The sequence below is a fragment of the Culex quinquefasciatus genome, chromosome 1 (genome assembly GCF_015732765.1).
Source record: "Culex quinquefasciatus strain JHB chromosome 1, VPISU_Cqui_1.0_pri_paternal, whole genome shotgun sequence".
Lineage (NCBI taxonomy): Eukaryota > Metazoa > Arthropoda > Insecta > Diptera > Culicidae > Culex > Culex quinquefasciatus.
This window is the reverse complement of record NC_051861.1, coordinates 64401328-64417498: the sequence shown is the minus strand read 5'-3', so window position 1 is coordinate 64417498 and position 16171 is coordinate 64401328. Positions and strand designations below refer to the sequence as shown.

Genomic DNA, 16171 nt, shown 5'->3' with positions numbered 1-16171 from the left:
AACTACAACACCCTGCGCATAATACTGCCAAGAATGTGGAGAACTGGTTGGCACATATATATTATTCATTACAATTGTAAAATGATTTTAAAAAACATGGAAAACAAATCAAAACAATTATGAAAATTCAAGATAAGTGCATCCCTTAAGATTTTTTTAAAAATAAGGTTAAATGATTTTTATTTCGCATCAGCATCTTTTTTTTTCTAAATTCTAAGATTATGCCAAACAAGTTGACATCCGTTTTCACTTCTCCAAGACATCTGTTTTGTCATGTTGACATTTCGTTGTCGCTGTCAAACCAAGTGAAGAACCGAAAGAGGAAAAGAGTATTTTGCCGTTCGGAGTGAAGAAAAGTGGTCGTGGTGTTCCAGCTTGAAGATTCTGAGGAAGAAACCCGGCCACGCCGGCAACGGTTCCCGAGTTGTGCTTGACGTCGACGGGCTCCTCCTCTTGCTCGTTGTCCGCCTTGCTTTGCCTGTTGCGTCACGCAGAAAAATGTTTTGTAGAATCAGCCTGTGCGGGGTTTGATTCAACAAAATATTTTGTTGAATATAATCAACAAAATGTTTGCATTGGATCAACACTCAAATTTTGTTGTTTCGAATCGTGGTATTTTGTTGAGTCTAAGCAGATCTTTGTTGATCGAAATTTGACAGAAGCAGGTTCAAATCAGATTTTTGTTGAAACAACGTCGATTTTTTGTTGATGCAACCCATATTTTTTTTCAAAATAAGGATAGTCTATAAATTGAATTAACAAAATGTCGAATTGAAATAAAAAAGCATTATTCATCGATATTAGCATTTTTTATTGGAAAAATATATTTTTAAATCTGCTACTTAGAGTGTTTCCCCTTGTTCTGTCCGAGTACTGCTGAACCGCACCTTGTGTCCTTGCCTCCGCCACCGTCTGATGAAACAACGAGTTGGTGAAATTGCCTTCCATGTTGAATTGGCCATGTTGCCATTGGCGTCCCCGGTGGATCGAGGTTACGTTGTTTTCTGCAGAGGTCTGCAAGAGTGAGAAAAGCATTAAAACGGGGCATTTGAAGTAAAATAACAAGAGCTTACCGGTCATGTTCCGTAGAGGGTTGATATGTTGGGGAATTTTGTGAAGTCTGCTAAACTTGGTGGCAGCTTCCGCTTGTCGATGATGAGTTGGCTTAGTTGGGTGGCGATCAAATCACCCCGAATTCCGCGCTCTAACTTCTCACGTAAAACTTTGCTCACGGCAGGCGTAATACATGGATGAAATACCACGAACGTAATTGCCGCACGGCACGAATTAAACGAACTTCGCCACTGATCAAAATCAGGAAAACTGAACATTTTGACAGATAGCAACACGTGTGAATATCAATTAATTTCATTTGAATCAAAAAACACATTAAAGTTGATTCAACGTCGTTCATGGTAGAATCAACGCAATAATTTTGTTAATATTTCCAAAACGAATTGACAAAAAACACAGAGTAAATTCAACTCTAAATTTAGAGTTGTTTCAATTGGTTTTGAGATTTATTTCAACAAAAAATCGTTAACTTGAAACAACAAAATATTTTGATGATTCAAATAGGCCTAATTTTTCTGCGTGGTGTTTCGACCATGATTTGCATCAAATTTTCGTCATGGCGCTCGACAGGCGCTTCTCCTTGCGGGTAACGTCCAGCAGGGTGGCGTCCGGGTATTTATTCAGGAATTTTTCAATCGTGTAGCACTGTGAAATTGCCGAGAACCTTTAAGCAGGCACCCACGAGATTCGCCCGGGCAGGTTAGGCGGAAAGTACTAGAAGTCTTCACCGTGTTCCGGAACGTACGCAGTATGACGCAGTCTTCTTCCGGCTTAAAATCTTGTTTCTCAGTGGCATCTTCTTCACCACTTTGTTCCACTCACTCGGTTCTCGTCGACCAACCTGACCAGCGAAGCCTCCGCACTCCAACTTAAACCGCAATTTGCGCCCAATCCTAACGTTCAACCGCCTTCACTAGTCTCGTCTTTTCACCCAGCTTCCAAGCACCATTTCACATTTTTGATCGCCAACTGAACGTCAACAAGCCTTTTTCCATCTGTCACTGTCAAACAAAACGAACCCTCCAGAATGCACAGGGCAGTTCCATCAAAGTGCACAGTGCGCATTTCGACTGAAGTTCCCCGTTTCGAGCAGTGGTGGCGCTGTCGGCAGTGTCCCTTGACGTTTACGAGGGGGAATCGGCAAGTGGCAATTCTACCTATCTCTATTCTATGTCCAAAGTGATCTAATGTTGGATGAAATGTAAATAGTTCTCAAAATTAAATCGCTGCGCAGCGTAATGTAAATAGAGTTGTCTACTATTATTTTGGGATTCGTTTTAATTATTATTTTAATTTGTAGTGCATGTCTAATTTTTAATTTATTTATTTGTATTTGTTTGCTATGCCATTTGTTTTTCTATTTTAAACATAAATTAAACAGAAATCTGTGATTGTTAGTCACTGAGACTTGTAAATATTGCCCATATTGAGGCTTGTACAATGTTAAATGACCACTTACACTAGTCGACGAACCTGAGGAGTGCCGAAGATGATTTTGGAAATGCTTTTCGATTAAAAATGTTCATGAACTTCGTGCATTCACATTTTTCGCCGGGGTAGTGGATAGTGTAACCGTTGGTCACAACCCTTGACGAATTACCTCTTCAACTTCAGTAGTCCCTTCACATTTCACTACACTATACAGTAGTGAGGGGGCTAATTTTACTAGTGTTAGCATGGCTGAAGCCCACCAATTTCCCAGGGTGGGGATTATGTAAACGTCCAGGTGACATAAGGAAATTGGTGGGAAAATGGACTCGGGAAAACTAACAAGGAGCCGATTTTGGGGAAAAATCGGCCTCTTCCAATCAGGTGTCCGAGTGGACAAGACGTGCTCTTCGGTGTGTTGGTCGTCAATTGCCGCACACAAGGCGGGACCCGGAGGTTCCGCGAGCGCGCGTTCATCTCGGTTTGGTCGGCCTGGGCATCGTAAGTCCAGTATGGCATTTGCCCACGTCTAACCGTAACAGGACCACCCCCGTCGTCTGGCGCCTCCCCGCGCCATCAAAGCCAAGGACGACACCCTCATTCCGCTGGCCTTAACCGCTAAGGAGGGACCCCTCTCGGCGAGCCCAAATCGGTGGACTCCGGGGCTTGCCGATTCGACAAGGAGGGAAGACACCTGCCCGCAACGAAGCCAGCAACGCCTGCTGGTCGTCCATCCACATCCGGCACGGAAGCCGAAGCCGAAGACGGCCCGAAGGCCGCAGTACGAAGCTGCATCCGGCAACGAAGACCGGAGATCGCAGCTGGGGAACAACCGCCATCGCCGAAGCCAGCAAGCCAAGAACCCCCAACCGTGGGACGGAACGAAGCCGCAGAGTGGTAGCGCCGAAGCTCCTCTGGCGGCGAACATCCGGCGAGATCCAGCTGAGCTGCATGGTAAGGTTGCCCCTGAACTACCCACACCAAACACCCCCACACCCACACTCACACCATTCCGCAATAAAGTGCTGTTTTTGAAGTTGAAATTCGTAGTGTTTTCTGTTTGTTCACCGTCTCCCTTGAATCACCCAGTAGCTTGCGGACCCTGGGACTACCCGGTCCGAGTCATGCTCTACGCTGTGCGAAGCCAATACTTTCAGCTCCGCAGGGACCCTCACCTGTCCCCACGGTTCACGGGTGTGTGTGTGTGTGTGTGTGTGTGTGTGTGTGTGTTTTTTTAACAAGGTCGGAATCTTTTATCAGACACCTGAGAATTCATTTCTCAGGTAGTGTGGGGTTGGGAAAACAAAAGAGTTTTCCCGACCCACTTAAACAAGTCCTTGAACGCCGTGCCCTTTTCCCCCCGGGACCACCTTTCGGTATAACTTCGGGGGGAGGCGTTGCATTTTCTGCACTAGTCTACTTACAGGATCCATGCCGGGTGCTAGAACCATTTCCTGTTCTACATACATATGAGTCCATGCGAGGGTTTAACCGCGCCCAAGAATCGCGTTGCTTTTGATCGGCTAGTCAAATGCAGCCCTCTCCTTGGACCATCGAGACGTGTACCGATTTGGTAGAGCCAACCGTCATAACGTGCTCTCCTTCACAGCCACACTCGTGGGTTCTCAACTCCTGTGACCATCGAGACGTGTACCGATTTGGTAGAGCCGACCATCATAACGTGCTCTCCTTCACAGCCACACTCGTGTGTTTTCGACTAGGCTCCTAGTCGTTCCTCCTCTGGTCGTCTCTCCATTTCCGCTGGAGAGCCGAAGTGATCTGCGCGAGGGGCGCGACAATAGTAAAAAAAATTAATTATTTAATTAATTAACTGAAAAAATAAATTAATTAACGAGAAATTAACGTTTGTTTACGATCAAAACATCGCCACCTCTTTTTCCACCACATTGATTTGACAGTTTGACATTGCGAGTGTTGTTGTTGTGTTTGGTGCAATTTGTTTGGCGCCGATAAGTCGGTCTTACGGGAATGTTTTCTCCTGGTGGTGGTCCATCGAGAGAACATTCCGGTGGACATTCCGGCAGCGGAGACTCTAAATTATTACAAAATTGGAGGCAGCGGCGATCATCATCATCATCATCATCGATCGCAAGAATAACTATAACCGAGGTGGTTGCTAACAGTCGCGACGGCGTTTGCAGTAGACACCCGGATCAGCAGCAGCACCTGCAGTAGGATTTGTTTCCCCAGGTGAGCGTTTGATTGCGGCAGGTGATTGTATCACTAACTTCGGTGAAACGTGGCATAATCCGGCAGGTTTGCTCCTATTTTTCTGTGTACTTACTCGTTTCAGGATCATTTGCCACAAAATGAGTTTCCGGAAAGTGGTTGTGTCAGCCTTCCCGTCGGCAAACCTTCAACGATGATGGTCCCAGAGTTTTCGTGATTACCGTCTGCCGGAGAACGACTTTGGCATGATCACCGGGCCAACGGAGGATTTGACGGTGGATACAGGAACGATGCAAGTGGGTAGACGATGAAATGACTGCGACGGAAGAGGTCGATCTACTCCCAAACTCGCCAACGCGCCGGACGATGTTCTGTACTGCCTCCTCCCGAGCCAGGTGTGCATCTCCCAGTTGCAGTCAGGCGTTTTGCGACAACGGCGTCGAAACGAAAAGTTCAAGTTCCGTCTGGAGATTCCGACAATTGAGCTGGAAGCCGCTAACGTTGCCGGTGCGGATCGTACCCGATCAGCGATACGAAAACGTCCACCGAGCCCGATACGTTCGAGAGTAGAATTTGCCCAGGCCATCTCGGAGTTGTAGGTGCTTCCCGGTGGCGAGTCCGAGTTCAACGAGAAGGTATTATAAAAGTTGATTTAGTTGGACTCCAATGATTAAATTCACTGCTGCATTCTTTTAGGCCACCTTCATCTACGTTGCGTTAAAGAGACAAACGTACCAAATCAGGCCGGTCCACGATTTATGAATGAATTTGCTTTTAAATATAAACTAAGGTATAAAATAGCTTGTATTTATTTATAACAATGGGCAAATAAAAATCACTATTCAACACAAGTTCCGAGCGGGGAACACGCAAAAAAGTAATCGTTCTAGTAAGGTATGATCTTGTTCTGCTGCGACAGCTGAATCACCAGCTGGCACTGCTTGTCCCGTTCGCTCGTCAGATTCGCGTACACTTCGTACTCCACGGATCGGTTCAGCTTGCCACGATGGTGCTGCATCTGTTGCTGGTTCTGGAGCAGGTGCAACGGGGGAATCATTTTAAACGGTGGAGAAAAGTTCACTGGAATCGTCGACGGCGGCTAATGCCAGGAAATCATCTACCGAACAGATGCGCATCTAAACCGGATTAGACAACGGGAAGCTTGGCGGAAAACCGACAAAGAAACCACCTAAAACAAACACAAAATTAATCAGCAATCTTCCATCGTTCAAAATCCCCTCCTTACTTTGCTCCCCGCCTATGGTGCTGCTGCAAACTCTCCCAATAATGCTGCTGCATCGCCGGAGGTGGCGTCGGACACTGCGACCTCGGCGGGTCTGGCATGCTCGGCGTCGTCAACACATTCAGTTCCAGCTGCAACCTCGCCTCCCTCTGTTACATTCGGACCAAATCCTCGTGCACTCCTCCCAGTCGTTCAGCCGATGCCATTCCATTGGCTGAGTTTCGAAGCCAAAGATTTATGGCAACAACCTCAAATCCCAAGTATTTCATTAAAAAAATCTAGCCCGCGACGTATCTTCTTTCTAAACCTAAATCAAAACAAACTTGACAGTTGTGCGAGCGAAAGTGACACGAGGCAAATCAAAGTTTTCAAAGCAGGTGTGGTGCTGTCAAATATCAAATGACGCGAGAAATTTAATTCCTTAATATATTAAACGCGAAAATTAATTCATTAAGGCCAATGTCACGCCCCTCGGATCTGCGTCACCGCTCCGACGACCGCATTCCACTTGGCGATGTCACTGCACATTCTTCGCACCACATTATCCGGGCTGGTGTCTGCTCCGATAATGGCCAGCATTTCGCTTCGCGCTGCCTCGAAGCGAGGGCAGCTGAACACCACGTGCTCCGGTGTTTCCTCGCAATCGACGCAGTCCGGACAGAGAGGGACTCTGCATGTCCGAACCTGTGCAGGTACTTCCTGAAGCAGCCATGGCCCGACAGGAACTGTGTGAGGTGGAAGGTGACCTCTCCATGCCTTCTGCTCACCCACGTGGATACGGACGGGATAAGCCGATGCGTCCATCTGCCTTTCTCCGTGGTGTCCCACTCACGTTGCCACCTTGCCAGCGATTCGGCTTTCGCAGCTTCCCGGATACCTCTCGTGCCTCTCCGGGTGTAGCGCACGGTGTCCTCCTCCAGTGTGATGCCGATGGGGATCATTCCGGCTATGACGCCAACTGCTTCCGACGAAATGGTCCTGTACGCGCTTGCAACCCGCATGGCCATCAGTCTCTGCGTTCTGTCGAGCAGCGCTCGATTTCGCTTCGTCCCCAGCGCCGTCCACCATACCGGTCCGCCGTACCTAAGTATGGACGTCGCGACACTTGCCAAGAGTCGGCGCCTACTGCTCCTGGGTCCAGCGTTGTTCGGCATAATCCTCGACAGTGCCATGATCGCCTTAGCCGCCTTCTCGCAGGCGTAATCGACGTGGCTGTTGAAGTTCAGCCGGTCATCCACCATCACCCCGAGGTACTTGAGCGCTCTCTTCGAGTGCACGACGTGTTCTCCAACGTGTATCTGGGCCTGCTGCACCTTTTGTGGTTACTAACCAGTATCATCTCCGTCTTGTGGTGAGCGATCCGCAGCTTCACCTCGAGCATCCAGTTCTCGATCATTGCGATTGCCTCCATAGCCAGCACTTCGACCTCCTCGACATTTTCGCCGGTTACCGTCAGCACTATGTCGTCTGCAAAGCCAACAATCTCTACGCCGTTGGGTAGCCCCAGTGTCAACACTCCGTCATACATTCCGTTCCACAGTGCTGAACCCAGAATGGATCCCTGCGGAACTCCCGCGGTAACAACAACGGTTTTTGTCCATCGGCAGTGTCGTAGACCAGCACGCGGTTCTCGAAGTAGCTCTTCAAGATCATGCACAAATAGTCAGGCACCTTCATTTTGTGCAGCGCTGCTGCTATGGCCGCCCAGCTCGCACTGTTGAACGCGTTCTTGACGTCAATCGTGACTATTGCGCAGCAGCGGTTCCCCCTGCGTTTTTCCTTCGCGCTTCGTCGGCTTTCTCGACCACTTTCCGGATGGCGTCCACCGTGGATCTCCCTTTACGGAAGCCGAACTGCCTCGCTGCTAAGCCATGCTCGCTCTCCGTGTACTTGGTCAGCCGGTTAAGGATGATCCGTTCCAGAAGCTTTCCGAGGGTGTCCAGCAAACATATAGGCCTATACGATGATGGGTCCCCGGTGGTTTGCCTGGCTTCGGCAGCAACACGAGCTTTTGAACCTTCCACGGGTCGGGAAGTGTCCTTCGTCCAGGCATTTCTGCAGGACTGTTCGAAACCTGTCCGGGAATGCTTGAACCGCCGATTTCAGGGCGAAATTCGGGATTCCATCCGGGCCGGGAGCTTTCTTCACCTTCAATCTCTTCGCTACTGCCACAAGTTCTTCGTTGGTGATCAGATGACCTTCGGCGTTGCTACCCCTTCGTCGTTGTACGGTGTAGGAGGCCATGTCGTTGGGTCATGTCTTGGGAAGAGCCCTTCCACAATGACCTTCAGCTTGTCGGGACACGTTTCAGCCACCATCGATGGGCCTCTGATCTTCGCCATCGCGACACGATATGCGCTCCCCCAAGGGTTTACATCAGCGTCTTGGCATAACTCCTTGAAGCAGTTTGTCTTGCTGCATTTGATCGCTTTCTTGAGCGCGGCCTTTTCAGACCGGTACTCCTCTCTGCGCTCCTCTCTAGTTGCTTCGGATCTTGCTCTCTGGACTCGTCTTCTGGCGCTGAGGCAACTTGCCCGAAGGGTACCGAGTTCTTCATTCCACCAGTAAGCTGGACGACGACAGTTCCTTGGTTCCAGTCTCCGCTGCATGGTTGTGTCGCATGCTGTCACCAGTTGTGCTGTTAGCACGTCGGCACTCAAGTCTTGGGGACCATCACACCAATGGAGCGCTTCCACGAAGAGACCCTCGTCGAAGTACTGCAGCTTCCATTTCCTTCCGTAGGACCGGCTGCTCCTATCTGGTACAGGGGCTCGTCTCCCGATGCTGTACCGGATCGCTTGGTGATCGCTATGGGTATAGTCCTTACTCACCCTCCAGTTCATGTCGGCCGCCAGTCGCGGGCTACAGAACGTAACGTCGATAATGGACTCACGACCGTCTTTGCGGAAGGTACTGCTGGTTCCGCGATTCGCCAGCCTAACGTCTAGCTTTGCCAGAGCTTCCATTAGGCTATGCCCCTAGCATTGGTGCATCTGCTACCCCACTCGACCGCCCACGCGTTGAAGTCACCTCCGATAACGATCGGGCTTCGTCCGATCAGTTCGTCGGTCAGACAATCCAGCATCTGCTGAAACTGCTCCAAGGTCCATCTTGGGGGAGCATAGCAGCTACAGAAGAAGGTTCCGTTTACTTTGGCGATCACGAATCCTTCAAACGCCCTCGAGACCACTTCCTGTATGGGGTACCGCCCCATCACGTGTATCGCCGCCATTCTTGCTGTATCCGCGGCCCAGTTTCCGTTGTCGTGTGGAACTCGGTACGGTTCTGCAATAATTGCTACGTCACACCCCGTCTCCGCGGTTGACTGCCACAGCAGTTGCTGTGCAGTGTCGCAGTGATTGAGGTTCACCTGGGACACCTCCATTACTTTTTGCCCGAGGCCAGCTTCCTGTACACCGGGCAATTAAAGCCACCCGTCGCATGGCTATTGCCATCGCCTTCTTTACAGAGCACGCACTTCGGCTTATTTTTGCAGTCTCTTGCCATGTGGCCTTCTCTACCACATCTTCTGCAACTTTTGGTTCGATCGGGACCGTCGCAATTTCTCGCCTGGTGGCCGAAGCCCATACAGCGGAAACACCTCGTCATCTGCTGGGTCACTCGAGGAACAGGCCTCAGTGGGCACACCGACCACCCTACTTTGACCTTGCCGACTTCCAGCAGCTTAGACGCCGAAGGCGTCGATAGTCGGATCGACGCAATTTGCGTGCCGCCGTAGGCTTTCCTCAACCGGATTGCCATCGGTGTCGTACGGTCATCCAGAAGAACGATCAGCGCATCTTCCAGCTCTTCCTCCGTCGTGATCTCGTCCAGGTTCCTGCACTCAATCGTTGTCTCCGGCGATAGCGCCCTTACCTTCGACTCGTAGCCTACGGCTTTCTCGACGAGGGACTTAAAAGCTGAACTCTTGACCGCGGGATCATTCTTCAGCTCAAAAAGCATCGCTCCGGTCTGTGTGCGCCTGGTTTTAACCACGTTCTCGCCAAGCTCCTTGAGTTCCGGATCGGTTCGTACTTTCCGGAGGAGGTCTGCGTACGAAACACCTTCCTTCACCTCGACCACCAAAGCCTCGCCTTTGTTACGCTCCCTGCGAAACTTGGGTTTTTGGGTGTCCTCGTTCTGCTTCCCTTTTTTCTTCCGCTTCTTTTTCTTGACCTTCTCCCATTCCTCCTCCTTCCCTGGGTCTGGTTCTGGCTCCTTCGCTGGGTCCGGACTGTCTCCATTCCCCTGCTTCTGCTTCTTTGCGTCCTCCTCCTCTCCAGGCGTTTCCCTGTCCCTTTTTGTGCTTGGGCCGGGCGGCGTTTTCGGTTCTTTCTCCCGTAGCGCTTCCTCCTCCAGTTTTGCGTTCAGCGTTTCTTCTGCTCTTTCAGCTCTGAGCTTCAGTGAATTCCGCGTCACCACCAGCGAGCTATTTTCGCGCTCTGCGGCATTCATGGCTGCCTTGACTCCATTCACCATCTGCTTGATTCTGGTGTGGACGTTGTTTTTGTCCTTGATGAAATCAAAGAGTTCGTTGACCCTCCTTCTGACCTCCTGCAACGCGGTCCTTCCGAGCAGGACTCCGTCCTGAGGGTACTGCCGGTGAAGTTCAACAAGGATGACTTGGGAGTCTCCTCTCCAATTACTCCTATCTGCTGACTCGAAGCAGCCGCCTGGTTCAACACTGGGGATCTCAACACCTTCCCGCTTCCACGGAACGCGCTCGCCACTCCGCCTGCTGTGTCGCCGCCGTTTGACTCGCCTCCTGCCATTTCGACGTTTGCGTCCTCTTCTACCTCCGTGTTTTCCGATGCTTGGGCGCATCGGGACCCTTTTGTTGGTTTGTTTCACTTGTCTTCATTTTGAATCCCACGAGTCGCTAGGGAAATACGGTCCGCTGCGCCAGTGCCCTGCCGTGACGCAGTAAGGGCAAATTACGTGTGGGGTGCCCCTGTGCCCCACAGGCTCCGTTATCGACTGGGAATTTGTTGAACCCCCAGCCATGCATCCCTCGACACGGGTCGCGTCACATCTTGGATTCGGGGTTTGGTGAGGTTTTGGGCTAAAACACTTATAGCGGCGTTCGATCGCTTGACAGAGGTGTTTACGGACCCATGTGGTTTTTCGAAGAAATTAAACAGAGCCCTTGTTCAATTCCGCCACGTCCTAGACATCCTACCGCTGCTGGTCCGGGGGCGATGCAATGAATGTATGCAATCGCCGACAGCTATCCGCCAACTGCAACCCGCCCGGTAGCTGGCAGCTAAGCTCCGCAGGGACCCTCACCTGTCCCCACGGTTCACGGGTGTGTGTGCGTGCGTGCGCGTGTGTGTGTGTGTGTGTGTGTGTGTGTGTGTGTGTGTGTGTGTGTGTGTGTGTGTTTTTTTTTTTTTTTTTTTTTTTTTTTTACAAGGTCGGAATCTGCTATCAGACACCTGAGAATTCATTTCTCAGGTAGTGTGGGGTTGGGAAAACAAAAGAGTTTTCCCGACCCACTAAACCAGTCCTTGAGCGCCGTGCCCTTTTCCCCCCGGGGCCACCTTTCGGTATAACTTCGGGGGGAGGCGTTGCATTTTCTGCCCTAGTCTACTTACAGGATCCATGCCGGGTGCTAGAACCATTTCCTGTTCTACATACATATGAGTCCATGCGAGGGTTTAACCGCGCCCAAGAATCGCGTTGCTTTTGATCGGTTAGTCATATGCAGCCCTCTCCTTGGACCATCGAGACGTGTACCGATTTGGTAGAGCCAACCGTCATAACGTGCTCTCCTTCACAGCCACACTCGTGGGTTCTCAACTCCTGTGACCATCGAGACGTGTACCGATTTGGTAGAGCCGACCATCATAACGTGCTCTCCTTCACAGCCACACTCGTGGGTTTTCGACTAGGCTCCTAGTCGTTCCTCCTCTGATCGTCTCTCCATTTCCGCTGGAGAGCCGAAGTGTTCTGCGTCACCGCTCCGACGACCGCATTCCACTTGGCGATGTCGCTGCACATTCTTCGCACCACATTATCTGGACTGGTGTCCGCTCCGATAATGGCCAGCATTTCGCTTCGCGCTGCCTCGAAGCGAGGGCAGGCGAACACCACGTGCTCCGGTGTTTCCTCGCAATCGACGCAGTCCGGACAGAGAGGAGACTCTGCATGTCCAAACCTGTGCAGGTACTTCCTGAAGCAGCCATGGCCCGACAGGAACTGTGTGAGGTGGAAGGTGACCTCTCCATGCCTTCTGCTCACCCACGTGGATACGGACGGGATAAGCCGATGCGTCCATCTGCCTTTCTCCGTGGTGTCCCACTCACGTTGCCACCTTGCCAGCGATTCGGCTCTCGCAGCTTCCCGGATACCTCTCGTGCCTCTCCGGGTGTAGCGCACGGTGTCCTCCTCCAGTGTGATGCCGATGGGGATCATTCCGGCTATGACGCCAACTGCTTCCGACGAAATGGTCCTGTACGCGCTTGCAACCCGCATGGCCATCAGTCTCTGCGTTCTGTCGAGCAGCGCTCGATTTCGCTTCGTCCCCAGCGCCGTCCACCATACCGGTCCGCCGTACCTAAGTATGGACGTCGCGACACTTGCCAAGAGGCGGCGCCTGCTGCTCCTTGGTCCAGCGTTGTTCGGCATCATCCTCGACAGTGCCATGATCGCCTTAGCCGCCTTCTCGCAGGCGTAATCGACGTGGCTGTTGAAGTTCAGCCGGTCATCCACCATCACCCCGAGGTACTTGAGCGCTCTCGAGTGCACGACGTGTTCTCCAACGTGTATCTGGGCCTGCTGCACCTTCTTGTGGTTACTAACCAGCACCATCTCCGTCTTGTGGTGAGCGATCCGCAGCTTCACCTCGAGCATCCAGTTCTCGATCATTGCGATTGCCTCCATAGCCAGCACTTCGACCTCCTCGACATTTTCGCCGGTTACCGTCAGCACTATGTCGTCTGCAAAGCCAACAATCTCCACGCCGTTGGGTAGTCCCAGTGTCAACACTCCGTCATACATTCCATTCCACAGTGCTGAACCCAGAATGGATCCTGCGGAACTCCCGCGGTAACAACAACGGTTTTTGTCCATCGGCAGTGTCGTAGACCAGCACGCGGTTCTCGAAGTAGCTCTTCAAGATCCTGCACAAATAGTCAGGCACCTTCATTTTGTGCAGCGCTGCTGCTATGGCCGCCCAGCTCGCACTGTTGAACGCGTTCTTGACGTCAATCGTGACTATTGCGCAGCAACGGTTCCCCTGCGTTTTTTCCTCCGCGCTTCGTCGGCTTTCTCGACCACTTTCCGGATGGCGTCCACCGTGGATCTCCCTTTACGGAAGCCGAACTGCCTCGCTGCTAAGCCATGCTCGCTCTCCGTGTACTTGGTCAACCGGTTAAGGATGATCCGTTCCAGAAGCTTTCGAGGTGTCCAGCAAACATATAGGCCTATACGATGATGGGTCCCCCGGTGGTTTGCCTGGCTTCGGCAGCAACACGAGCTTTTGAACCTTCCACGGGTCGGGGAAGTGTCCTTCGTCCAGGCATTTCTGCAGGACTGATCGAAACCTGTCCGGGAATGCTAGAACCGCCGATTTCAGGGCGAAATTCGGGATTCCATCCGGGCCGGGAGCTTTCTTCACCTTCAATCTCTTCGCTACTGCCACAAGTTCCTCGTTGGTGATCAGATGACCTACGGCGTTGCTACCCCCTTCGTCGTTGTACGGTGTAGGAGGCCATGTCGTTGGGTCATGTCTTGGGAAGAGCCCTTCCACAATGACCTTCAGCTTGTCGGGACACGTTTCAGCCACCATCGATGGGCCTCTGATCTTCGCCATCGCGACACGATATGCGCTCCCCCAAGGATTTGCATCAGCGTCTTGGCATAACTCCTTGAAGCAGTTTGTCTTGCTGCATTTGATCGCTTTCTTGAGCGCGGCCTTTGCAGACCGGTACTCCTCTCTGCACTCCTCTCTAGTTGCTTCGGATCTTGCTCTCTGACTCGTCTTCTGGCGCTGAGGCAACTTGCCCGAAGGGTACCGAGTTCTTCATTCCACCAGTAGGCTGGACGACGACAGTTCCTTGGCTCCAGTCTCCGCGGCATGGTTGTGTCGCATGCTGTCACCAGTTGTGCTGTTAGCACGTCGGCACTCAAGTCTTGGGGACCATCACACCAATGGAGCGCTTCCACGAAGAGACCCTCGTCGAAGTACTGCAGCTTCCATTTCCTTCCGTAGGACCGGCTGCTCCTATCTGGTACAGGGGTCGTCTCCCGATGCTGTACCGGATCGCTTGGTGATCGCTATGGGTATAGTCCTCACTCACCCTCCAGTTCATGTCGGCCGCCAGTCGCGGGCTACAGAACGTAACGTCGATAATGGACTCACGACCGTCTTTGCGGAAGGTACTGCTGGTTCCGCGATTCGCCAGCCTAACGTCTAGCTTTGCCAGAGCTTCCATTAGGCTATGCCCCCTAGCATTGGTGCATCTGCTACCCCACCGTGTGTGTGTGTGTGTGTGTGTGTGTGTGTGTGTGTGTGTGTGTGTGTGTGTGTGTTTTTTTTTACAAAGTCGGAATCTGCTACCAGACACCTGAGAATTCATTTCTCAGGAAGTGTGGGGTTGGGAAAACAAAAGAGTTTTCCCGACCCACTAAACCAGTCCTTGAACGCCGTGCCCTTTTCCCCCCGGGACCACCTTTCGGTATAACTTCGGGGGGAGGGAGTGTGTGTGTGTGTGTGTGTGTGTGTGTGTGTGTGTGTGTGTGTGTGTGTGTGTGTGTGTGTGTGTGTGTGTGTGTGTGTGTGTGTGTGTGTGTGGTCCAATCTAATACCCGCTGGCCGGCAGCGAAATTATGGGAAAGCATAGTTTGTATCAGACTTGGTTATGCTGATACAGCTTATCTCAGTCCCGGGTGGTGTCAGCCCTCGCGCTGCTTTCAGTGACCCATTTCAGAATGACAGAGCTCCTTGCGGTCCAATTCCGAGTTCACTGGGCATTGTCTGGCCCCGCCTAAAGATAGAGCAAGAACCAGACGGGTTCTCGACCTATCTTTAAACTTCCGATCCCATCAGGCAAAACTGGGACCAGCGTGTATTTAGTAAGTAGCAAGCATGAATATATCAGTTATCAAAAAGTCCGATATGGACTGATCTCACCAAATTTTCGAAGCAGCTGATGTCTTCCTTATATGGTGATGATGGACAGGTCCAGTTAAAAAAATGTTGCATATCCAGCGTTTTCTCGCCCAGATATAATGCCCGATAGCGAAAGTTTCCGTACCCGACGCAAGTTCACAATATGCCATCATACAACGAAACAGCTCAAACGACGACGGCGAATTCACGTGAAACGACCGAAACATGTTCAACTGTTGCTAAGAAGCGCAGTCCTAGACTTCCCTAAAACTCCCGAACACAACGCGGATGATAATCCAAATCTTGTTGCAGCTCCTCAGAAAACCGCTGGCAATATTCTAGCTTTACTGTGCTTGACATGTTTATTATAATGTTGAGCTAAAATACCAGGTTTGTTTTGAGATATAAAATTTAATGTAATATGTGATCAACAAAAGATATCATATTATAAGAGCGTGTGAGAGAGAATACAAAGTTGATAAATTAGTTCATCCATGAATCGTCATTTGTTCTGATCCAAACCTAATTGCAAACGTTTTGGATTTTAATTTATCTGCTTTTGTTACAAGAAATACCATGCAGTTTTTTTTAGATAAAAAAGGAAGGAATTTTCTTTAGATTTTTTTTAAACTGAGTCCAAATGAGTATCTTAAAGGAAGGCCGCAACTGAGCAATTCTCTACGAAATCGGTCTTTTTTCTTCAATTTTAATTTTGTATTTTTTAATCCGGCTGAAACTTTTTTGGTGCCTTCGGTATGCCCAAAGAAGCCATTTTGCATCATTAGTTTGTCCATAGAATTTTCCATACAAATTTGGCAGCTGTCCATACAAAAATGATGTATGAAAATTCAAAAATCTGTATCTTTTGAAGGAATTTTTTGATCGATTTGGTGTCTTCGGCAAAGTTGTAGGTATGGATACAGACTACACTGAAAAAAAATTATACAGTGTAAAAAAAAAATTGTGATTTTTTTATTTAACTTTTTATCACTAAAACTTGATTTGCAAAAAAACACTATTTTTATTTTTTTTTATTTTTTGATATATTTTAGAGGACATAAAATGCCAACTTTTCAGAAATTTCCAGGTTGTGCAAAAAATCTTTGACCGAGTTATGAATTTTT

General features: G+C 50.2%; 1 long non-coding RNA gene across 1 annotated transcript; it reads right to left on the bottom strand.

Annotated features, from left to right (window-relative positions):
- Positions 1-790: 790 nt before the first annotated feature.
- Positions 791-2029, bottom strand: LOC119768144. Its single transcript, XR_005277965.1, has 2 exons — positions 1074-2029; positions 791-1014 (listed from the first exon to the last, which is right to left on the bottom strand). It is a non-coding gene; the product is annotated as an uncharacterized LOC119768144 (long non-coding RNA).
- Positions 2030-16171: the final 14142 nt, after the last annotated feature.